The 25,355-nt window shown below is 51.0% G+C and overlaps 1 long non-coding RNA gene across 2 annotated transcripts; it reads left to right on the forward strand.

The window, feature by feature from the left end:
- Positions 1-2,011: 2,011 nt before the first annotated feature.
- LOC125611248 lies at positions 2,012-15,405 on the forward strand. Of its 2 annotated transcripts, none has more exons than XR_007341404.1 (3): positions 2,012-7,121; positions 7,356-8,455; positions 10,034-15,405. It is a non-coding gene; the product is annotated as an uncharacterized LOC125611248 (long non-coding RNA). The 2 variants fall into 2 exon arrangements; XR_007341405.1 differs by having other exon boundaries at positions 8,400-8,455.
- Positions 15,406-25,355: the final 9,950 nt, after the last annotated feature.

Below are 25,355 nucleotides of genomic sequence, written 5' to 3' on the forward strand. Positions count from 1 at the left end.
AGCTCTGGGCCTTCCCCTGCTGATGTCCACCTTTTGTGATTTCAAGTAGGTCAGGTTCAACCTTATAAAAAACTTACCCTACCTGTGTACGACTACCCAATGATTTATCTACTATAATTTTCCAATTGATCACATTCTATACGCTTTGCTTCATTCTAATCAGTAACAGTGTTAAAAATCACAGGTGTGACGCGTTCCTTCTTTGGTCCCTGATTCCACATATCTAAGAATTTTCACACGCTACCTACCATCTTATTTCCCATAAGCACTACATGTTTTGGAAACAGGGTATTAAGATTGTAGGGCCTGATGGAAAACGATAGACCATCACTCTGACTGCTCTTGATCAAGTAACTCCTAAATGCCAGCCAGCTTCATTTAATCCTTACGGCAACTCTAAAAGACAGACACAGGTTTTTGCAGTTCATAGAGGAGGAACCAGAGGCTCAGAGAAGTCAAGCAACTCAACCGAGGTCACACAGCTGGAAAGCAGCGATGGTGGGATGTGAGCTCAGATATTTCTGACTCAGAGAGCTGTGCATTTACCTGCACAGCCCTGTCACCCTCCCCCGGTCTGGACATTAGTTTACTAACTGCATAGGTGGTGGCCAGTTGGTGATTGCTGACCAGGGCAGTCATCATCCACATAAGGCGTTTTGCTATCTATCTCGCTGCAGGTAACTTAGTGAGATCTGTCTCAAAAAATAAAAGGGAGCGGGGAGGGGAATAGGAAAGACAATAAATGAAATCAGACTTAACTTTCCTAAGCTCCTACATGAATGCACCACAGGTGTGACTCCACATCATGTTCAACCACAAGAACGGGAGCAAAATTGTGAGGGGTCGCACCCCGCGTAGGTATCCTATGTCACAACACACCCTACTGTCAGGTATATGTGAAAACCACAAATGGAAATAAATAAACAAAAGGGGCTGGGGATGTGGCACGATGGTAAAGGTAAAGTGCCCCCCAGTTCAATCCCCAGTACCGGAATAAAAAGAAAAAAAGGATGTCTGAGCCAGGCCCCCCAGGGACTGAAGGGCGTTTCCCAGTTGAACCCACTCTACCTGTGAGGACGGTGCAGAGGTCACATGATTCCCTACAGTCACCCTGTCAGGGAGCAGCGTGGCCAAGAATCATAAATAATATTATTTCAAGAGACTCCAACTCCGTAACCTAAGGGCTGCCCTGAGTCTGGGAGACAGAAGGGGCTTCCCGGCCCTGACCCTACCACAGCAGGGCTCCCTCCAGGCGGGGCCTGGGTTCTGTAGGCTGCCAACCGCCCGAGCGTGTTCCCCCCGTTGCTCTTTCCAGTCACAGCTGGGCATTTTCTTTTCTTTCCAGCAGGGGAACAGCACTCCACAGTTTGTAGTCGTAAACAGAATCCAGACCTTTGCCTGATGGCACACTTCCAGGTGGCGGTGCGGATGAGTGGGTGAGCACTCGAGGAACACGTTGGGATCCCAGACGGGCCAGGTTGGGGGGCTGCTTGGCTTCTTTTCTTTTTTTATGATGTAAACTTTACATACATATATATATTTATATATTTTATTTGTTCTAATTAATTGTACATGATGGCAGAATGCATTTCGAGTCATTGTACACCAGTGGAGAACGACGTTTCATTTCTCTGGTTGTACACAAGGTAGGGTCACCCCATTTGTGCAATCATCCACGTACCTAGGGTAATGATGTCCACCTCATTCCACCATCTCTCCTACCCCTACACTCCCTCCCCTCCCCACCCTCCCCTCTGCCCAAAGTTCCTCCATTCCTCCCATGCCCCTCTCCCCATTATGGGTCAGCATCCGCTTATCAGAGAAAACATTCGGCCTTTGGTTTGGGGGGATTGGCTAGCTTCACTTAGCATGATATTCTCCAACTCCATCCATTTACCTGCAAATGTCATGATTTTATTCTCTTTTAGTGCTGAGTAGTATTCCACTGTGTGTGTGTATATATATATATCACATTTTTTTAATCCTTTCATCTACTGAAGGGCATCTAGGTTGGTTCCACTGTTTAGCTATTGTGAATTGTGCTGCTGTAAACATTGACGTGGCTGCGTCACTGTAGTATGCTGATTTTAAGTCCTTGGGGTACAGACTGCTCTCCTCCTTCATCCCAACATTTGTAGTTGATTTTGGCAGGGGGTGGGGGGGTGGGTCCTTTGATAAGCTTCTGAGTTGGCTCTGAACACCGGCTGAACAAAGGGTTACCGTGTCCCATAGCCACGAAGCCAGTGATCCCCCCGAGATCCACCTGGGCCATTTCTCTGGCTTCACTACAGGCTTTTGGGCCCCGGGGACAGACATGACTTCCAGGAGCAGAGGAAGCCAGCCTTCCGTACAGTAGGTCAACGGTCCCCAGGAGGCTGGATGTCTGGAGGCTCTTCAGCATCTTAAACCTGGGGGGCAAGCTCCCGGAGCCGCCCATACAGAGAGGGAGACGGTGGGTGGGTGGGGGGGTTGTCAGCCAGGATTTGATCGGGGACTCCTGTCCCTTTCACGGTGTCCACCTGCCAAAAACAAAAAAGTCACAGTCACCCGTGCAGACCCACTCACTCACACAGAAGGGACACTGCTGTCACTGGCCATGGCGGTCCCCGAGGATCCCCCTCCCCAGGAGCCCCCTCAGCATTCACGTGGCTCTGACGGACATCTCTGAATGGCAGCACCCCCGATGCCCGAGTGCCCGTTGGCGTCTGTGGGCGGCCGACGGGGCATAGGGGTGACCAGGCAGTGCCTCAAGCAGAGGAAGGGGCAGCCACGCTCACAGGAAAGCAAAGCCCGGGACAGACACGCTCCAGCACATCCCGCAGCTCCGGGTGCCTGGGGAGCCCGGGTCAGGGCCCTTCCTTTACTGGCCTTGTCAGAGACCTGGGGTGCGCCCACCTAATTCTCTCCGAGCCCCCCGTTTGTAAGGATCGTGTGTCTCACTGACGATGTATTGGACCATAGTCAAAGCCGCCCCTCCAGGAGGATGTTGGCCTCCGTGTCTTTGGGTTAAATTTCAATGAATGAAGTTGGATGGAAACAGGCTGCATTCTGCCGGGCCCCGGGGTGGCCGCGGGGGACAGCTCGGTGCCTGGAAGAGCTGGGCAGAGTCCTGGCTCCTGAGCCGCTTCCTCGGACCAGCCGCGGGTTCCTCTGATACCCCATCTTGTGTCCTGTCCAAAATAAATGATGGCAGCCGAGCCGGTTCCAGTAGCCTGGGGAGTCCGTCTGCTGGTGCCACCTGATTCCTCAGCGGGCGGCAGAGCTGCACAATCCCTGGATGCGGCGGCCACCAGGGCAGATTTATAGGCTGCAGGTGGTGGATGCCACCTTGCCCTTCATGCAGGAAAACAACCTACAAAGGGGGAGCGCCTCATGCCACCTCAGGTTCCTGCCCCCTGGACCCTTGCCAGGAAGTCACCTGGACCTCTGATCCTGCAGGATGCTGCCGGTAGGACAGACTGCCACCGACTTGCTGTGTGACCTTGGGCAAGGCGCTTTCCCTCTCTGAGCTCGATTTTCCTTGGATGTAAACGGAGAGGGCATCATCCTAGTTAATGGGTGCATCCTGGATGTTCTCTTAGTACCTCCAGCAGCCCTTGTGGGGTGACCACCAATCTTATTTTGCAGACAAGGAACTGCCAGGTAGAGGGGTAAGCACTTGTCCACGCCATAGAGCTTAGCCAGAGCAGTCCAGTCCTTTGATCCCAGGCTCCTTGGCCGGGTCCGCTGCAGAGTCCTTCCCAGGGTGCACCCTGGGGTGGCCACAAGCCGAGGGGAGTAGGCACTGTTCATGCATGTCTCGTGCAAGGCAGGAACAGAGACAGACGAGGTGCCCTGGGACACACAGCTCCTGAGCAGAGTGGCAGGACTTGAACCCGAGACTTCCTGAGCCCAAAGCACCAGTGCACCAGCCCTTGATCACCCACCCTGACCCTCTGCCCTGGCACTTGGGCCCACTTTCTTCACATGCTCCTCATGCTCTGTGGCCCGCTGTGGTCCCCTGGGCTGGGTCCTCTGACCGGGTGGCCTCTCCCCTTATCCTGTGGTCAGCTAGCTGATGGGGCCAGCTCAGGGCTGACCTCTCCAAAAAGGCTTTTTAAAGTCATGCTATCCCTCCGAGATTGTTGGATGACAGTTGGGGTGGTCCTAGTCACCACTCCTACTGTGAAACTGTGACCCTCGTTGTGTGGTTAGGGTGAGCCAGGCCAGCACTCAACGTTCACGCAGGAGGGTCACAAGTTTGAGGCCAGCCTTGGCCAACTCAGCAGCAGGACCTTATCTCGAAATAAAAAGGGCTTGGAGACGCACAGGGGCGGAAACGCTTCCCAAGGACAGGGCTGCCATCGTGTGTCTTGGGGGGACCCCGTCCACCACTGTCCATGGGGATGGGCAGGTTGGACGTTATCAGGGTTCAGAACCGTCAAGAGACTGCAGGCCCCTCTCCTGGAAGGTTGGCTTGTGGACCTCAGGCTCCTAGCGCCCAGCCCGGCCTTTCTGTCCCCCAGGCCAGGTCAGTGGGAATGTCACCTCTACTCGTCCTCCTGCAATGAATGGCTCTTTCTGTCCAGATAAGGAACGATTGTGTCTGATTATTTGTGAATCTCTATGGAAACAGACATCCCTAAAAGTACATTGACTTAGATTTTCCACTGGCCGAGTCTTTGGGGCTTCTGTCTGTGGTTGACACTGAGAAAGGAGGCGCCTGCCCCGTCCAGCCCTCTGCCAGACAGACAGAGAGGGAAAGGCAGCCTCCGGGCCTCGGGAGGCTGAGCTCTGGCCCAGGCCCGCTCCTCGGCTTCCCCACGACTTCGAACACGTCTCTTCCCCCCAAATCTGCCACTGTCACATCTCCTCCTTGTGAATTGAGATGGTCAAACCAAATGATGGCCCAGTCTCCCTTCTGCTCCAGACTTCAGTATTCCCTAAGAGAGAACAGAGAGGTACTGCTGGTCCGACGACAGCTTCATTGTCCACCACTGTCCCTTTGAGCTCTGTATCCAAGGACTATAGCCTAGACCCCGTTTTTTTGAAAGTAGAATAACTATTATGACCACAAAGCCAATAGACACTTCCCATTTGAAGTTTCACTACTAGGCCCTTACACATGTTATCTCATTTAATCCTCACTGCCTCGTGGGGAGGTAATTTTTTTTTTTAATCTCTGTTTTATATGAGTGGACTTAGGATCAGAGAAGTTAGGTAACTTCCCCAAGGCCACACAACAAATAAATGGCAGAGCTGGTATCTAAGTGAGACTTCTTTGTTTCCAGTGATTTCTCTGAACCACTAGATGGTCTATCACCAAGAATATGGCAAGGGCTTAGTGTGTGTGTGTGTGTGTGTGTGTGTGTGTTTATTAATGATTGAATACAGGGACTTGTGCATGCTAGGCAAATGCTCTACCACGGAGCTACATCCCCAGCCCTTTTTAAAAATGATATTTTGAGACAGGGTCTCACTAAGTTGCCCAGCTGACCTTGAACTTGTGATCCTCCTGCCTCAGCCTCCCAGGTGGCTGGGACTATAGGTGTGCGCCAGCGTGCCTGGCCCCCGATAAGCATTGGAAGAATGTCTGAATGAATGGCCGGAGGGATGGATCCGCACATCACTCCAAGAAGCAAAATAGTTCTCACATTTCCCTGTTGGTGTCTGAATATACGAGCCACCGGCCCTGAGCCCTCTCCTGACCAAGAGTCACCCAGCCCCAAATGTCACTTGAGAAAAGCTGAGACCCTTGGGCTGGAGAAGACAGAGCTGTGCTCAGAGAAGGCCTCTGAGAGGTGGGAGCTAAATGGGGGTCATCTGAACCCAGGAAGGTAAGTCTCCACGGGGGGTTGGGGGAGGGGAAGTTCCTCGGCGCTGTGGCTGTGAACAGGCAGGTCCCCGTGAGCGACCCCCAGGTGAGTCGCTGTACCTGTGGCCCAGGACCTTACGGCCTGAGTGGACGGACGGCACAGAGAATGCAGCTTAATCTCTGTTTTCTTATTGAGACACGTTTTAGCTCACTGTCACTGTTACGGCGGTTCAAGATATATTGTTAAATGTCGCACAGGGCAAAAGCAGGTTCAAAGCAGGGCCCCTTTTTTGTAAAAGAAACGTTGTCCATGGCATATGAATGTAGAGTACAGTTAGAGGGAACGTGCACAAGTAAACATGTATGAAAGAAAGTTCTAGAAGGAAATGGACCAAACTGCTGACAGGAGTTATTTGCATCAGCAGAGTGGGATGGGCATGGGGATAACAGATGGCAGAGACGGTCATGGCCACTAAACATCCCTCATCTCCGTGTGGTTGGATTGGAGTTTGGTGACTAGGCCTGGCCATTGGGCAGTAGGCATATCTGTATGTCCTTCCTGGGCCAAAAGTGGGTGGGAGCTTCCCACCTCTCTTGCACGCGCACGCGCTTCTTTTGTCATCGTGACTCTGGAAACCATGTGCCAAAATGGAAGGGGGTCCCTGTTGTCCTGCATCAGACTTTGTATAAATGAGAAATGAACCTGTTAGGAGCATTTAAGATCTCAAGGCTGTTAAGATCTCAAGGCTTACTTGTTATTGCAGCTTAGCATATCCGTGCAGACTAAATCTGCAATATGTTTGCACTTCTACACAGTGTTTTCCTATATGAACCATAATTTTTTCAATGAAAATTTTATTAAGAATTGAACTTTTGCTGAGATGTAGAGCTTTTCCATGCCTCTAAGATTTCCTGAAAACACAGATTGTTAGACTCAAAAATGAATCAGTTATGAAAACTCTAGGTGTTCCATGTCAGGATGATCTACATACTTTAGGTCAAGGCCAATAGTCGGGGAGAGCTGTGAAATTGAAAACAGGTTTCTTTCTGTGAGACCAGGGCCATGTAGGTTGCGGGCTACCTTTTCCCCTTTTATTCTCTTTATTCAGAATGAGATCAGTGGCCCAGACAATATTCACAAACAGCCCACGATGACTTGAACCTCCTGGTTGAAACTGTCCAAAGGACAATCCTGTTGCTGGACGCCAGCTTCTCCTGACCACTCAGCAACCTTGGCCACATTTGCAGATCCAGAAAGAGATGCGGTGGTCGCTGCTCAAGATCCTCCTGGACATTTCCAGCCCCGGTCCCCGGCCGTGGTCTCAGGGTGAGTCTGTCCACTATTGACTAGGCTGTGTGGGGAGAGACATGGGCAGGAGGCAGCCGGTCCTCAGTCTCCTTCCTCTGGGAGAAGCTGCCTTTCAGTGGTGAGACTTTTTAAAAACTCCGGTTCTTGGTAACATAAACCTGCCCTTGATCCGGCACCAGAAGACCCTCTTGCATGCAGGATGCCAGGGTGCCGCCGCTGTGGTCACTTCTTTTCCTTTCTTCCAAAATACAGAAACTTGATCTACCAGCTAAGTTGAAGTCCAACTGGTCTAACAGGAATTTGCACAAATGCCCGTTTGTCCTTCTGGATGGAAAGAGGGTAGGGAAGTCAAGCTGATCACGGGGCCTGCTCTCCTGCCAGGCCCCGGGCACACGTTTCTGCATTTAAACATCACGAAGACCCTACTGGGCGGGTATCACTGTTTCCCATTTCACAGAGAAAAAAAAACAGGCCCCGGAGAAATCACGTGATTTGGACAATTTTGAAGAGACAGAGCTGGGATTCGTATCCAAATCTCTTTGACTTGAAAGTTCCTGTTCAGAAAAGAAGACTTTAGTGGGAAAATGGGTCAAACCAAAATAGGATTTGTCATTGAGTTAAAGAGTCAGGAACTAGGGTTAGCTTCTGGTTTTCATCCTTGTATAAATTTCGCGGGCTGTAACTACGGCATGTCAAAGAAAGCTGGCGAAGGGTGAATGGGACCGCTGTCCTATTTGGACACGTTTCTGGTAACTCTAAAATGATTTCGAAATAAAAACTTTCACCAGACGCCATGGTGCATGGCACACGCCCATCATCCCAGTGGCTCGGGAGGCTGAGGCAGGAGGATCTCGATTTCAAAGCCAGCCTCAGCAAAAGCCAGGCCCTAAGCACCTCAGCGAGACCCTGTCTCTAAATAAAACACAAAATAGGGCTGGGGATGGGGCTCAGGGGTCAAGCGCCCCTGAGTTCAATCCCTGGTTACCCCCTGCCAAAAAAAAAATGTTTCTATGGACTTTGGATGATAATGGTGGGTCTCTGGAGGTTTACCCCTGGTAACAGGTGCCACTCTGGTAGGGCACCCTGCTCATGAAGGAGGCTGGGCATGTATGGGGACAGAGGGGAGTGGGGGGAAATCCCTGCACCTTCTGCTTTATTTTGATGTGAAACCCTAAAAAATGAAGCCTAAAACTACTCCAAGGAAGAAAGTCTTTCATTTTCTCAAATTGAATTCTTTTAATTCTTCCTACACGTTGAGTGTCCAGATTAACGGGCTTCCCTGTGACCTTTCCATAGATACACATATGACCACGCTCCCTTCGACCCTCTCCTGCTCTCGTAAAAAAGAAAAGGTAAATAAATTTGATTGTCACACATAATTGTAAAGAGCCAATTAAAAAGAAAAAGAAAAGAAAGGTACCTGTTGTCTCCATCATATGCTCTCCTGAGCCTTGGGCCAAACACCCTGTCCTTTGATGGTCCAGAAAACCCTCTGCCCCTCACACTTGTCCCCCAACCCCATGCACACATATAGGTGCATCCATGTGCACAAGCACGCACTCCCCTCCTGCTGTGACCACCCCGAGGCATCAGTGGGAACCCTGAGGAGAGGTAAGGGGGTGCAGGGGCTGCATGCTCCTCCCTGGGCGCCCCCAAATGCAACAGTGCGCCTTGCAACCTCCAAGGCGCCCCTCCCACCTCCCCCTCCCCCAGGCCGCCTCCTCCCCTCCCCCTTGAGTTGGCCTGTAACCTTCCCGAGGAAGCCAAATGAGTTATTTGAGATGGAAACGTTAATTTATTTGAGCAGATGGGTGTCAACGCTGCTCTGTAAAAAGGTGGCGGTGTGCCGCGTTGGCCCAGAGCGCTCGGCTGAGGTCCTGGCTGCTCGCTGCCTCCCCGGGTGTGAACGGAATCATATGTTACCGGCGCGAAGGGAAATGCCTATTGAAGCGGAGCCCTTCCAGAAAAATCGTTACCCTCCCTGATTTTTTTTTTTTTTTAATGTGGATTTTTCACATCTCTGATTTGCTGAGAGCTGAAAAAACCTGAAACTCATTATTTCTCAAAGTGTGGTCCTGGGACTAGCTTGAGCAGAGCCACCCAAGGGCTTATTAAAAACGCAGATCCGTGCCCCCCCCATACCTCCCTCTCAGGGGTGCAGGCCTGGGGAACCTGAGATTTTAACAAGCTCCCCGGGGACGGGCATGTGCACTAAAGTTGGACCCCCCACTCCCACCCCCCTTGATGAAACACAACTGTCACACTGCCCAGGAAAATCTTCAAAACAAAACAAAACAGAAAAAAAAAAAATCTTGGGATTTGGGGTGATTTTTTTTTTTTTGATTGTTTTTTTGCTTGGCTTGCTGATTGTTGTTGGTTGATGTTGTTGTTTGATGGTTGATTTTTTTTCTTTCTTCCTCCCTCGACTTTTAAAGATTTGGTGCCAAAAAAAAAAGTCTCATATTTGCCACTAGAAATAGATAAGAGAATAAAAAGACAGCACAAAGAGATGATTTGGGCCCTTGAAGTGAAAGACAGTTTGGAAATTTTTAGGAATTTCCAGGAAAAGGGGTCTTCGGTGCCTCTGCCCTTGGCAGTGAACTTGGTCCACAGGCTCCCCCGTGCCTCCTCCCCACCCTCCTCCTCCCCTCCCTCCTCCCCTCCCTCCTCCTCCCTTCACTAAGTGTTCCATCCAATTTTCTCTGGAATACATGTAGTGAGGAGGCCTCAATGACTTCCCAAGGGACCTTCCTTATAGGAAGAATCACCGCTGGAAGATTATGAAACCTCTGTAAAATATGTGTGTAGGAACTCGCGACGTTTTGATCGCTACCAAGGAGAAAAAAAGGGACAGTTTCTTATGAGTCAGTTTCCTGAACATTTTTTATGTTTTTTTTTTTAATTAATTAATCCTTTCCCCCCTTTGTTAGGAATTCCTGGCACAGACACAGCCCCGGAGAAGGGAAACATCGCCCACGGGCTGTATGTCTAAACTGTCAGGTTTTCAACCCCAAATCTCTGGAGGCGAGGCCAGATTTCATGTGCTTCCTGTGAAGCAAGGAGACTCTTGTCATCGTTGGAGAGAAGGGAGGCATTATGACTCGCGGTGCCACCACTGCCACTGGCAAGCGCCATATGGTCCCACACAGCCACTTCCCTGGGCCGTCTCCACCCTGGACTGGGAGGAGCGCAGGACGCACTGCCACCCAGCCACTCTAGGGCCTGGTTTTCCAACCCCCGCCCCCCGCCCTGAGGAGTTTGCAGCCAAAGACAATGAACTGAACAGTTTCCCCAGCTGTAGGAGGGGATTGGGGTCCCACCGTCTGCCTTTGTCACTAACTCATCCTGAAACTCCTTCTCGATCTCTGTTTCTTCATCTGTAAAGTGAAAATCCAGAAAATCCGCGGGGACGATGAGAGAGAATAGATAGATACACCATAAGTTCTCAAACAAGGATGGGTCTGCTCTTGTCTTCTCCTCCTATCCAGGGGACATGGTCATGTCACAGAGATTTTAGGTTGTCACAACTTAACGGAAGGGGCTTCCTCTGGTACCTAGTGTATAGAGGACAAGGATGCCGTCCTCTGATAACAGTCTCCCACCACCACATGTTATCCAGCCCAGACACACCTATGGTGCCGAGGCTGAGAATCCCTGATAGAGAATAGCTGGCAAACAGTTGGCGATTAAAGTGGAATGTGGGAAAGGGAATTCAGTAAGAGTGTTCAATAATCCTTAGCTCTGATTTACTGATCCAAGATCATTCGCAGCTGTCTTGAAGGATCCGAAGGCTGCAAACAAGCTCAGCCAGACAGTGTCATGATTGATTAGTGATGTCTGCCATGGGCACGGCAGGGGGAAGCGGCAGCCTGAGTGTGGTGTATTTTCCGACCCTGGACCGTGTGCTGTCTAGCATCTGTTTCTCCTCTGACATTCTGTGATTCTATTGCTGAGATTCCATGAGTCTATCTCTGAAGTTCTGTAGTCAGCATTATTTACAGAATATTCAAGCAGCCCCGGCTCCTGCAGGATTGCTTTGGCAGGGCGGGCTGGTGAGCTGAGAGCCAGGTGGCCCTGTGCAAGGTAAAATAGATGGCTGTGGACCGGATGAGATGTGAGTGACGTGGCATGCTCCCCCCCACCATCTTCCCCATCTCTCCTGGGCTAACATTTTTAGTGTTAGTTACTCTGTTGGATGAAAGCATTGTCATCAGGAGATGGTGGTGCTTAAATGCACAACTGTTACCTTGAAGGGGTCAGCAGTCGTCCATCCCGATGCATTACTCTGCTAACCTAGCTCAGTAGGACAGAACTGGGAGGAAATGAGACAAGATGGGTTATATTTTGAGAGCGGATGCGGAGGTGTGGGACCTGTGGATTAAAGGGCTCTAGTCAGAATCACTGCATGGCTGGATTCTAGGAGGTATCATTCACACCGGGACTTCGATGTGTTTTAAAAACTCAAGATCACATGTCTCGGGAAACTGCTCTGTCCCCACGCAAGCCAGGACAGCTGGCTACCCTCAGTCTAGGCCACACGGCATGGGAGGAGCTTCTTGGTCCTTTCTGTAATTGATCCCTCTTGCTGCTGCCTGAATTTTCTTCCTGGTCATGCCCTTCCCTTGCTTATGAATTGTCTGTGGCTCCCTAGGACCCCTGGGACTAAGTCGGAATTGGCCTCCACCTTGCTTCCTGTCATGGCCCAATCCACCTCTCTTCTGCTGAGAGGCTCCCCAGCAACCTGAGATCAGCCGTCCACTCTCCTGTGTCCACTGAGTTAGAGGGGGAACCCACTGTCGAGAGTGTGTTCAATTTATGTCAGCAGAAAAGGAGCTAATTGGCCTGATGCTGCTCAAGATGTCCTCCTTCCCTCCCTCCTTTCCCCCCCTTTCCTCTTTCCTTCCCTCTTTAAGCTTTTCGAAGCAGTTTCACGTACCTGCTGGCCAGATGCCCTCTGTGTCTCTGACCACCAGGTAAGACAGATGCCATGCCTATTGAACAGGTGGGAAAACTGAGGATCCTTTCTTCTAATATTTATTTTTTTAGTTGTAATTGGACACAATACCTTTATTTTACTTATTTATCTTTATGGGGTGCTGAGGATCGAACCCAGGGCCTTGCTCGTGCTAGGCGAGCGCTCCACCACTGAGCCCCAGCCCTGGCCCAAGGATCCCTTATTCAATAAAGCATGGTCTCTGGACAGGGAAGAGCAGATCCCAGGGACGTCCTGAGCAGCTCAGCAGTTCCGGACTGTCACTGATCCGTCTTCTGCACCAGGCATCACGTCTCTGAAACCATGAAAACCCAGATCATCTCTGCAGCTTGATACCTTCTCTCTGCCTAGTCCCTTTTACCGGGTTCTGGGTGTGCCCTGCTTCGTGTCAGTACTTGCAGCAACATGTTGAGGTGCCGTTACTGTCACTGGCCCCACAGACAGGGGAGGACATTGAGGCTTCAGAGGGGACAAGCAACTTTCCTAGGGTCACCCATCTTGTCAGGTAGGTACTGGGCTGTCAGGCCTCCCGCCTGAGCCCCTGGCTTGCTTTGCAAAGCTGACTATTTGCTCTGGCGTGTTCATAGAAGGAGATAAAGATGCCATTTTTCTGAGGTCTGGACTTTGCCTCTAACACCCCGCTGAGCTGTCCCCCCCACCCCCAGCCACCCTTAAAGAGGAGAGGAAGGTCACACGTGTTAATTGAGCAACTAGAGCAAGCGAACACAGGCACACTTGTTTTTCTGCCACCTGGAAAAGGACACCGTGGGTTCAGAGGAAATGGAAACCCACTGGATTGACCAGACGACCAACACTGGCACAGCTGGTTTGCAGACGGTGATGCTCTCTGATTTGCTTTTTCCAAACCTTGAGGGCACAGTTTTCCTTGAGTCTTCGGGTCACATAACTGCAGCGCGATTTTCCAGCAGCTTGGTGCAGGATCTTCAGCACAGACTCTCAGAACCAGAGCCAGAAATCCACCCTCCCACCCATGCTGAGACCCAAGAGGTGGGCAGCAGGCCCAGGGTCCCCGGATCCCAGTTGAGTCCCACTGCCCACAACGGGCAGTAGGTGGCGCCACGGCCCCGGTTTAACAAGGACGGCAGGAAGGTGGGAAGGAGGGGGAAACCCAGAATGAAAAACCAGTGGAAAACAAGGATTTAAAAGCAGAACAATTTGTTCCAAAACATTTGCCTTGTGACAGGGTCATCTATAAATTCTGGGATTTCCTGCTTGCCGTGGGGCAGGCCGAGGGCGGGCGGCCACCTTAACTCCCCGCAGTCTGGGAGAATCTTTGGAAGCCCAGCTCCCAGGCTCTGGCCTCCCCGGGGTCGAGACTGGCTCTGAAATTTCCCGGCTTTTGTGCCCTAAGCAGGATCCTGGGTCGGGCAGCTCTGGAGGAAAGCCATGCTCCAGTTTCCCTGGGCTGGGAGGAGGGGCGAGCGGAGCTCCTGGTCGTTTTTAAAGGAGAGGCTGCCCTCTCCGTCTCTCTGTCCCTTCTCTGCCGTCTGCCTTGATCTAAAGCCAGAAAATAAGTAAAAGCCATCAAAAGGACAGAGTCGGGGGTGGCCCTGTTCCAGTCCGCACGGGCATCAACAGGGAGAAAAATCACCCCTTTGCCAGCCCAGTAGAACCTGGACAAAACCCAGCCTGGCCATGTGGTGAGAGAGGAGCCCAGCCTTTCCCTGCCCAGTGATTGCATCACAGAATCCCAGCAGCTAGACGTGGTGGACGGGCCCCGGGGGCCGTGGATTCGCCAGTCATTGGAAGGAGCATCTTACACCTTTGGAGGCCAGGGAGCTCCTGAGGCTCAGGGGTCACTGTGCTGGAAGCCCTACACGTGTGGAAGCCCTCGTCCAGTGCAAGCATGTTTACTTTCTCTTGCCACTCATGTCCTCTTGGGATCCAGGTGACCCTCCTGCTGGGAAAACACTAACACAGGACGCGGAGCCTCAAGACTCTGAAGGAAAGATCTTATGAACTCACAAGGATAGTTTTGTACGTCGAATACAGTCACGGGGTGTTTACATCAACAGCAAGCTGCGAATGTGACACGGAGCTGAAACATTCCTATTGCCAAGGGACATTGTAGCCGTCATGATGCCATAGCAAAATGTGGTTCTTAGCCTGTGCGGTGACGCTGGTGTGAACGAACCTGCTGCACGGCCTGTCCTATGAAAGCATAGCCCATATAATTATGTACAGAAGCTAACACTCGATCATGGTGATGAATGTCTGTTACTGGCTTATGTATTCACCCTACTGAATACTGCCTATCGTTGGCTTAGAGTGTGCCCCTTCTGCTCTCATAAACCAAAAGTTCACTGTAAAATATTCTGCTGTGTTATACCAGCAACAGCCTCGTCCCTCTGAGTTTCCTGCGTCTCTTGATGGTGTCCAGAGGACAAGTCGAGTGATTGACTGGTGTCATCTAGGCTTGTGAAAATGCACCGTGATCTTCAGGCAACCGGGAAACCACTGAAGGATGCATTTCCTGGCATGCGTCCTGGCCCGCGAGGTGTCGAGAGCAGGCTCAGAGTTACATTTTCTTCTCACCCAAGGAACCAGGTTCAGAAGCTGAGCTGGGACCCCGTAAGGGAAAAAGCAACTGTGAATCAGGCTCCTGGTTAGAGTGAGGAGCCTGGGTCCGGGCTGGGTCACTACTCAGCTGAGCGACATTGATGAGCCATAGATCTTCCTGGGTCTCAGTTTCCTCATCTGTTTAGGGGGTGGTGGGTTGGGCAGATGAGGAATTGCCATCTCAAATGCCTACCGAGGTGCCAGGTGCCAGGCAAGGGAGTGACCAAGAGAGACTGGCCAAGGGGGCAGCTGCTTCTTAGCCCCAGCTGCCTGTGGCCTAGAAGGTACTGGGGACTAGATTTTTAAGAAGCCAGGAGTCTGGAGTTTTGTGGAAATGGTTCCGAGTTGTAAGTCAATGGAGGTCAAACCAATCAGGTCTGGGGGGTCCACCTGGTTCTCAGGCCTCAGGGATTCCAAGGTCCACAGGACTCTTCCAAGTTCAGGAAACCCTGGGGACCGTGTCCACTGTTCACATCCTCACTGTTCTATGTTGACACCCAAGGCCTTGCCTTATTCTGTCTCCCTTCAGAGTTGTCTCCACTGCTACTAACTCGGGGACCCATTCCTGTCCCCTTCCCCCCAGAAGCCCAGGCAAAAGCTCCTCTCTGTGCACTGGTCTTAAAGGGCAGCACATCTCAGCTACCAGGGAGCCCGAGTCTGGAGATTAGAGTCTGCGTTCTCTGAGGTTCTTAGTAAATGTCAAATAAAAGAATGAATGAACAACCCCAAGCCTTAATTGGTTTGTTTGTTTCTTTTCTTTTCTCCTCCTCCTCCTCCTCCTCCTCCTTTTTTATGGAGATAGCTTTGTTCTTATATTATTTAGGTTCACTGCAATTTTTTTTTTAATTCAGGAAAAAAATCTCTGATAGCTTTGTTTCCTGGCATGCTCAGTGTAAAACAACTTTTATAAAAGACAGAAAAATAAAAGAAGAAAACAAAAATCACAGAAACAATCATCGCCATAGCGAACATTTCAATGTATTTCCCCTTGAGAGTGTGTGTGTGTGTGTGTGTGTGTGTGTGTTCATGTATACATTTTAAACATTAAGGTCATATTGTGTGTGCAATTTGATATTGCATGCTTACCATTATACTTTAAGCATTCTTCTAAGTCATTTATTATTTTAAAAAATTCATTTCATTAGCTGGATAATAATTTATTATATATGTATATCATTAATTATCCAATCACTGAATTGGGAATCACTCATCGGACTGAGCATATGGTAGACACTCAATAACTATTTGCTAAACGAATAATTAAATGGCTGGATAGGTGGATGGATGAATGGATGGGTGGGTAGATGGGTAGGTGGATGAATAGATAGGTGGATGGATGGGTGGATGAATGGATGGGTGAATGGGTGGATGGATGGATGGATGGGTAGATGGGTGGGTGGATGAATAGATAAATGGATGGATGGGTAGATGGGTAGGTAGATGGGTGGGTAGATGGATGGAGGGTGGATGGGTGGGTGGATGGATGGATGAATGGTTGATGGAGGCTGTCTTGTTCATAGTTGAACTCAGAGGGGCCATTTCCCTTTTTTTTTTTTAACTAATATGAATAGCACTGAAAGAAATTTCCACATGCCTAAGCGTTTGATTACATCCTTGATTATTTCTTTAGGGAAATTCCCTAGAAGAAGAATGAGTGAGTGAGCGGGGAAGACTTGATTGAGACTCTTGGTACAAATTGCCAACTTGCTACCTAGAAAGGTTATGCCAATTAATACTCCCTTAGCACCCCTGGGGGGGCGTCCCTTTCTGAACGCTTGCCAACCTAACTTTTTAATTAAAAAAAAAAATTGCCAATTTGATATCTGTTCATTTAAACGTGTATTTCTTTGATCACTAATGAGTCTGAGCCTTTCCCCCACAGGACTATCCGAGTTTCTTTGTGACTCTTGAAGGTCTGAAGGCCTGATGACAGAAACTTTGGTACCTATGACCGTTGGGCAGGGAAATGGGTCGGACTGCAGAAGTTTTGGGCAGAAGGCTTTTTTTGTTGAGTCTTTGGGTCACAACAGCTTACCCTTGTCTGTGGTCACAGTCACCGACATTTCTCCTGAACCAGGTCCTATGCTTGGTTAAAAACTGTAAACTAGGTTTGATTTTAATTTAGGGGCTCTGATCTGGGTGACCCTAGAGCAGTCACCCCTAGGCTCTACTGTCCCTGGGTTTTGAAGTCATCCTGAAGTGCAAAGGCTTATCATGAGTGGAACCAGCCTGTCTTCCTCCCTCCCTCCCTCCCTCCCTCCCTCCGGTCCAGGTGTGCACTCTTCATGCAGCACATACGCGTGGAAGACCCGCCACACACTGGTACCTTGTCTTGTTTCACGGTGAGGTTGAGCCTAGACCCACTCTGGGGTCTCCATTCAGGGCGGTTCCCCGGGGGATGGGGGACAACAATGGCCCAGGGTCAGCCTGCCACGCCGTCTGCAAACAGGATCCAGACCGTGAGCTTGGGTTCCTGGGAGGCCACAGTTGGCACCTTCAGCGAGGATTGCAACATATTTGGCCAGGGTGAAGGGTACAGTTTGTGGCTGAAAAACAGAGTCGTTTTTTTCCCCCTGAGTCAGTCCAGCTAGCCTGTCTGGGATCGAATCCACAAGGGCTGGACAATCTGGTCACAGCAAATTAAAACAGCATGGGCACCGGCCCGCCATGTTGTTCAAAACGGTATTTTTGTTGTTTTAAGCAAGGAAGCCCCACCCCCCCAGTAGCGACCTCTGAATTGAAATGGGGAGAATTTATAAGAAGGTGAACCTGCTCAGGTGTTCCGGAACCCGCACTGCCTTCTCCTCAGCTCCACAGTGGACCTGCCTCCTGGCCTCGTCTTACCCCCTGTCTGGAGGCTCATGGGTGTTCGTGAGCTGGGGCCACAGGGTGTCTTGAGTGACAAGACAGATACGTTCCCCTTCCATCTGTGGATTTTGGTCCCCTCGTTCCTGGATGTCCGGGGCCTTGCTGACCTGTGTCCCTGCATGGAGGACAATACGTCTTACTTGTGGAAATCTATGGATGGAACAAAGTCTCCTCGTGATGGTCATTTCTGTGTTCGTGTGTCAAGCCTGATGAACACGAACCCCGGGTACCCTCTAAACTGTCTGCGACTGAGGCAGGTTGTTGCACGGTTTGGGGGCCGTCTCCTTCCAGGAAATAGGGACAGTGACATCAGGGGCTGTAAGGCTGGAGTAGGGACAGAGGTGATTCCCAATCTCAAGCAGCCCCTCCCAAGTCCCTCTTTCCTCACCGTTCTCATTCATCCTTTTTTTGTAACGCACTATCATTTTAAATGACTCACTGCTAGAACGAAAGCTACTTTCCCCCCACAGTTAAACATCCAGAGCCTAGCACAGTGCCTGGCACATAGTAGGTGGTCATTTAGCAGCGAGGCCGGAATGAGCCTGGCACTTAGATGTGCCTGTTTATTGCTTTCCTTTCTCCCCCTCCTTTGGGATCCCCTTGCGTTACCTGGTTTGGATTTTGACTACTTTACAGGTTGGAAACCCTTCCGGGAGGTCTTGTCCCTTCTCCTGGCCTACACAGGGTTGCACTTGTGCCGAGGCTCCCGTCCAAGGCCCTCGGAGCACGCCATGAACATTCACCATGTAAACAGCCCGCTTCGTGTGAGGCAGGAGGGGCGCAGTGCACTCGAGCAAGAAGGTTCCCGGAGAAGCCAAACCTGTTCTGGAAGTGAATGGAAAGTTGAAGCACAGATCTCAGAGGCCATCAGTGATGTCCATTGGGCGGCCCAGGACGAAGAGGTTCCTGGAAGGTGCCATCCCCCCCATACGCAGCTCCTCCCTCCTTCATAGCCCTGTGCCCGGGAGCGGCATTGTTTGCTCTGTTGGTGGACTTCCTGAGCCAAGCTGAGAGTTCTTCAGGCTGCCAGAGGCTGTGTGCCTGGACCTATCAAGCCCCTCTTAACAGAGGCGTCAAGGCCGTGCGTCGTAACTGACCCACATCCGCTCAGAAACACAGCCTGGAGCTTCTGCCCTGATCCACATGGGGTAGGGAGGCTCACAAGGGACCAGCAGTCCTCAGAGAGGAAGTAATTAGCTCATCCCAGACGGACAGTCTACGGGAGCCCAGAAAGGAGGACAGAGTCAGCACAGGCTTCTTGGAGGGGTGATGCTTCTGTGGACACCCAGGATTGTTGAAGCAGCTTACAACCCGCCCCCCCCCAACCTTGCTTTACAGAATGGGTAAATCAGGGAGCAGGGTGGCTTCAGGCACAGTTGGACCCAGGGGTTTGAATACAAACTCCATCTCCCAGTTCTGTCTCTCTCTGTGCCTAGGCTTCAATTCTTCCAACTGAGAGAGTATTGTAGTTCCTTGGTAGAAAAGATGGAAACCAGAGCCCGCCACGTTCTTCTCCTTCCATGTATATGTTCACGGAACCAATATTTACTGAGTGAGGAATATCACGGTGAATCCTCCAGACAAACTCACGCAGGTGCTAAAGAGCACACCCATGGATGTCTGTTATCAGTACTCTGACTGACCAAAGCCCAGAAGCAACTTAAATATTCACCAACAGGGGACCCACGCAAAGGAGGACTGGGCAACTCTTAAGAAGAATGTGACACCTCTACCAACGGTTCTCATTGGGAGTGAGGGGAGAAAAGGACTCTGTCCCCCAGGGGACACTTGGCAATAGAGAGGCGATTTGGGTTGTCACAGCTGACTGTGTGTGTGCGTGATGCTAATGTCATCTAGGGGTAGAGACCCAGATGCTGCTGTGGCTTCCGGAGTGGACAGGACAGCCCTGCCACCGAGACTTATCCAGACCTGAAAGTCACTAGTGTGCAGGATTGAGGAACCCTAACCCGTACCTATGATGCCGAATTTAAAAGAAATTTAAAAGAATTAAAAAAAAAAAAACACCATGGAAAACAATAAGTGTCATAAACTGCTGTTTGTGCAAAGCAAGGAACATACCAGATATGTGCTTATATATGCATGGAATTATTTTCTCTATGAAGCTTTTAAAATATCTCTAAACCATGTGCATGTATTATGTTTATTTAGATACTAGGGGTTGAACCCAGGGGTGCTAAACCACTGAGCCCAGACCTTTTCTATATTTAGAGACAGGGTCTTTCTAAGTTGCCCAGGGCCTCCCTAAGTTGATAAGGCCAGCTTGGAACTCACGATCCTCCTGCCACAGCCTCCCGAGCCGCTGGATCACACCCAGCCTATATATGTATTCTTTAAGGGATTAAAATGTGAAACGTACAAAAGTGGGGCCAGGCCTACCCTCACTCACGGCTTGTCCCCTCCTAGAACCCTTCAGATAATTAGGTTAAGAGTATCCCCTGAAATCACAGTTGGAAGGACCTTGGAGACCCCGAGTTCCTAGTAGGCATCAGAGAAGCCAGGGAAACGCAGGATTAGAAGCACTGAGCTGGGGCCATGGGTGTAGGGCTTTCCAGGCAGGTCTTGCAGGGGTGCAGGGTTCAAGATCAGCAGCCACCTTCCAATGCCGATGTGCTCCCCCACGGCCGCCCTGAGGAAGCCCCACCCTTTGGGCAGCGGCAGACCACAGCTCCACTGTCTCAGGGTCCTGGAGGCTTGCAGTCTGAGGTCCTGGCATGGCCCGGGCTGTGCTCTCTCTGCAGCCTGTGTCAGAATGCACCCTGGCTCCTTCCTGGCCTTCGGTCTGTTTATCTTTGCCTTCACGTGGACATTCCAGGGACATATTTGATAAGGGCCCACTCTACTTTAGTGTGACCTTGACTGATTTCAATGACCTATTTCCCAAAAAAAGGCCATGTTCAGAGGTAGTGGGAGTTGGGACATAACATTTTTTGCAGGACACAATTGGACCTACAACTCCTAAGCACATGCACAAGTATACACACATGCACATAGGGTCTCCCCGCCACCCCAGAGTATGCGGAAGGACTAGTCTTCCACTGATTATGCTTCAAGAAATTTTATTTGACATAATTTCTTCACTTTACAATTGATGTGCCTGCAGCCCAGAGAGGGACAGTGTCTAGTAGAAGGTCACACCGTAGGTTAGAAGCAAGGCTGAAATTAAAATTCAGGTCACTGCTCTCCAGGATGAATCAGGAAGCCCAATTCACCCTTGCTAGGAGCTGCTCTTTACATATGAGGATTCAACAGACCGGTGATTAAGATGGCATCCATCCACTCATCCACCCTATTCACCCACCCACCCGTCTAGTCACCCACGTGCACCTCCACCCATCTACCCACCCACCTACTACATCTCCTGCCTCGCAAGCCAAGCTGCTTGGCAAAGCAATTCCCACAGCTGTGCACAGGTCTCCTTTATGAAGGTCCCAATATGTTCCTGCGAACGCCAGGTTGTGTGTGACAGAAGCCACTGTGGACAGGCCAGAGCCAAAGATGTGAGGACTCCACTGTGGTTTCCAGCGCAGCGGGATCCAGGGGCTTCACCAGCGCCATCCCCGTCTGTCCTCCCTGGGCAGGGCTTCCCTGTGCCGTCTCAGATACCCCCACTCTTCGTGGGGGGGAGCCCAGGTCTCAGCAGCCCCAGGCTCATCAGCACTGGGTGGGGGTCTACCCTTGCCCCCAGGCTCCTGCCAAGGTCCCTAGGAGGGCTTCCAGGGCCACGTTCCAGAGCCCACCCCTGTGGCCACGTGGGATGCTACGTCTGCTCAGCCAGCCCCACTCGGCCGTGACAACTGAGAGTGGCAGGGCACAGCAGAGGTCCCCCAAGTGCCTGCCTAAGGGAATCCACTGTCCAGGGCGGTGGGTCAGCTCTGCTCCCAGTTCCCTGACACCTCTCTGGACAGGTGCACACAGTGGCCACTGGGCAAGGACCAAAGAAAGGCTCTGGGCAGCCCTCGTCCCCCCAAGAGGGTCATCAGAACTACGGTCACTCCAGCCTCCTCCACATTCCTCCAGTGCTTTCCTCATTCCACCGGATGTTTCCCTTTTTCTCTTTTTCCACATTTTTTTTTTTATTGGTGCATAATGTTGGCACTGTTGCTATGTAATTATGCCAATATCAGCCCCCAGCACTTCCCCGCTCCCTCTCCCAATCCGGTCCCCTGGTGGTCAGCCTTTCTACCCCTACCTCCCACCAGGCTGTGGACTTCCCGGCCAATTCCCCTTTATGTCTTCGGCATCTAGCTGAGCTGCCCGAGTAGCCTCCTAAATGGTTGTTGAGTTGGGAGTCTCCCATGGGGCAAAGATATGGGATATAGTCCATAACAGTTTGCTGAATGGATGAGTGGACAAATGGATCCAATGCATGGATGGGTGGATGGGTGGATGGATGGGTGGGTGGATGGATGTGTGGATGGGTGAATGGATGAATAGATGGGGGATGGGTGGGTGGATGGATGGGTGGGTGGATGGATGGAGTGGATGGATGTGTGGATGGGTGAATGGATGAATAGATGGGTAGATGGATGGGGTGGGGGATGGGTAGGTGGATGGATGGGTGGATGGATGGATGGGTTGGTGCACAGGTGGATGGGTGGGTGGGTGGATGGATGAGTAGATTGATGCATGGGTAGATGCATTGATGTACGAATGCATGGATGGAAGGGTAAGTTGATGGACGACATCTTAATCATTGCTCACTCACAACTTCATATGCAGAGTGGCTCCTACTGAGCACTAGCGTGCTCACTGATGCTCCCTTTGTCTTGATTTCTCTACTCCTTTTATTTTACAATACAGATAGTTGACACTCATTTGCCTAGTGAACTTCCATTCTATGTCTGCTGGTTATCACTGAGGATGGTGGTGAACCATGCCACAGGAGACAAGGGAAAGAAATGGTAAAGAAAAAGAAGCCCCTTTCTCTTCCTGTAGACAAATTTTTTTCCTACCCATCCACCCACCCATCCACTTGTGCACCCACCCATCCATCCATCCACCCATCCATCCATCACCCATCCATCCACCCATCCACCCATCCATTCATTCATTCATCCACCCATCTATCCATCCATCCACCTATCAATCCATCCATCCATCCATCCACTCATGTACCCACCCACCTATCTACCCATCCACCCATCCATCCACCCACCCACCCATTCATCCATCTACCCACCCACCCACCCACCTATCCACCCATCCACAGATTTTTCCTTCACTGGTGGTGAAGATGGCTGGGCTCATTCTAAAGTCACATTCTTCCAGCTCTGTGGAGAAAGGCAGATCTCTTATTCTGTCTTGTTCAAACCTGGAGAAGAAACCGCGCCCGGGGTTTACTGTCCAGGAGGCAGCCCCCCAGTGACTTGCCCTTGGAGACTCAGTTCTCAGCCTGACTCCCCTTCTGAGCTGAGTTGATCTCACCAGGGGGAGCATCCCGCTGCTTCCCTAAGGAGCCCTGGCTCCCCCTGCCCTGCCTGCTGTCACCCCATGCTAACGCAGCATTCAGTCTCAGAGGGACACCTCTAGGGAAATGAGCGCAGAGGGAGCCACCTGCATTGGTGGCAGCAGGCTGCTTGGTGCTGGGGAGCCATCCAAGGTCCATCTGGATGGACAGCAAGTGCCCAGCACCCGGTGCTGCAGACCTGCCCTCTCCCTTAGGTGTCAGCTTTTGCAGGGTTAAATTCAGTAGTTTGCCGGATGCTGAGCAGAAACACGGTCTCCTGCTGCTCCTGCCACGCTCTCCGTGGGCTCCACAGAAGAGCGTCAGCGAGCAGTGTCTCCACCTCCTCTCCTGGGCCAGGCTGGGAGACAGCTATTAAGATCCCCACTTTACAGAAGAGAAATGAGCCCTGGCAAGGTCACCGGACTCGCCCATCCTTGGGTAGCCAGTAATTGGCAGCCCAGGTCCCCTGCCTGTCCAGAGCCGCCTCCATGGACCGGGGTGCCCAGGACTTCGAGATGCTCTCTGTGGGTCATCCCAGAGGCTAATCAGTGGAAACCTGGCTTAGGTTTTGCTTTTCCCTATCCGCCATGCATGAACCATCATAACCTGAGAGGGAGGAAATTAGCCCATGGAAACGAAGATTGGTGCAAAAATAACCTCCAGACACCAGTCCGTGCTGGCACTTGTGTGCCATTCCTGCCTTGGCTGCCAGGATGCTGGGAACCAAGCAGAAGCTGAGCCCCCAGGAGACGTGATTCAAGGATCCCTGGGAGCTCCCGTCACCTCACAGCTCCCAGGTTTCCCGAGATTGTACCCGGAGAGACTTGCATTTCTTTGGATCTGAAATCCTTACTGATTTTCAAGAGGCCTTAATTAAAATCACAGTACCTCTGAGAGTGGCTGTATGGCACTTGGAGCGACATGTGGCAGGCAGGAAGCCGCAGAGGAGACCTTGAAGAGAGGACCTACTTGCCTTCCATCATCATTTCAACTAGGGCCATCTTGAAAGAGAGAATACCGTTACCTGTTATTTATCAGTGTATTGCAAATTACTTGGATCCTTAGTGGCTTAAAGCAACACTAAACGTTTATTTGCTCCCAAAGTCTAGGTGGGTTGCAAATCGGGGAATGGCTTCCCCCCGCCCCCCCCCCCCCCCGTAGTTCTGACTCTGGATCCTTCACGAGGCTGCCGTGGAATTGTGGGACAGGAAGTTCCTACCTGACACCCGGGGACCCGCTCCATGTGTCTCGCTCACATGGCCTTTACCCAGAGGATGCTGTCCGACAGAGCCTCCAGGTGTCCCATAGCAAGGTGACAGATGGGCTTCCCTCAACTACAGCGTCTTCTATGACCTTGGCTTAGAAGTCACACTCTGTTTCTGTGATGTCTCATGGGTACCTTATTTGGCATGTGAATACCAGAGTGTGAGATGATGGGGGCCACGTTGGGTCCTGATGGATGGGTACCTCGATTGTCATCTTCATTTTACAAGGGATAACACGGAGGCTCAAAGAGGTGTCCTGAATGTCTCCTGGACTTTTCATGAGACCGGGGAGCATCGTAAAGGTGAGGTCTCATCCAGAGCGAGTGTAGGGTGCAGGTGGGGCTTATGGTCTCTCATTGTGCACACCTAGACCCTAGGAGCACCCAGAACTGGGCCCCCCTGCATTTCCGGGGTGTTCAATAAACCCTTGCAGCACAGCACATGTGAATGGGTCCAGGCTCCAGAAAATGAGGTCGCTCTGGAAACTCTGCCCATGATGTTCTCTGCTCCTCCAGCTGTCTTTGGGGGGCAGGCACAGAGGGGACAGAACCACATGGCCAGATTTCTTATCTCGCTGACTTTCCCCAGCACATGTGCGCGATCACGGCTTATTGTTCCTGGAGCCTTCTGTTTCTTTAAGACCCGAAATCGGCTGATGTGTTGCTGAAGGGAAGGGGTGTGTGCGAACTCCGCAGGGACAGACCCCTCTGTGCTGCATGATAAAAGGGTCACTGTAATTGAAATAGAGTTATAACTGGCTGCCAGATTTAAGCCTAGGACCTCTCATATGTCAAACCCTTAGAGCGGGGAGATTATATATACGGGCAGTACGTATATAAATGTATGTATAATTTATGCGATATTTCTCCTATTTGCGCTCTCCACTTAAGCTATCCATTAAAGCACATCACATTAATTTAATTGAAAAATTCTGGGGGAATTGTATTAGCTTTTTTTCCCATTAAATTAACATTACAGCCTTTAAATAGATGTCCTGGATGTCCATTGTTGCTAACAAAATTATTATGCAAATTGAAATCTGGCCTTTCTGGATTTGGCCACCGGCCCCCCAACCCCCC

Source organism: Marmota marmota, unplaced genomic scaffold, assembly GCF_001458135.2.
Source record: "Marmota marmota marmota unplaced genomic scaffold, marMar, whole genome shotgun sequence".
Classification (NCBI taxonomy): Eukaryota; Metazoa; Chordata; class Mammalia; order Rodentia; family Sciuridae; genus Marmota; species Marmota marmota.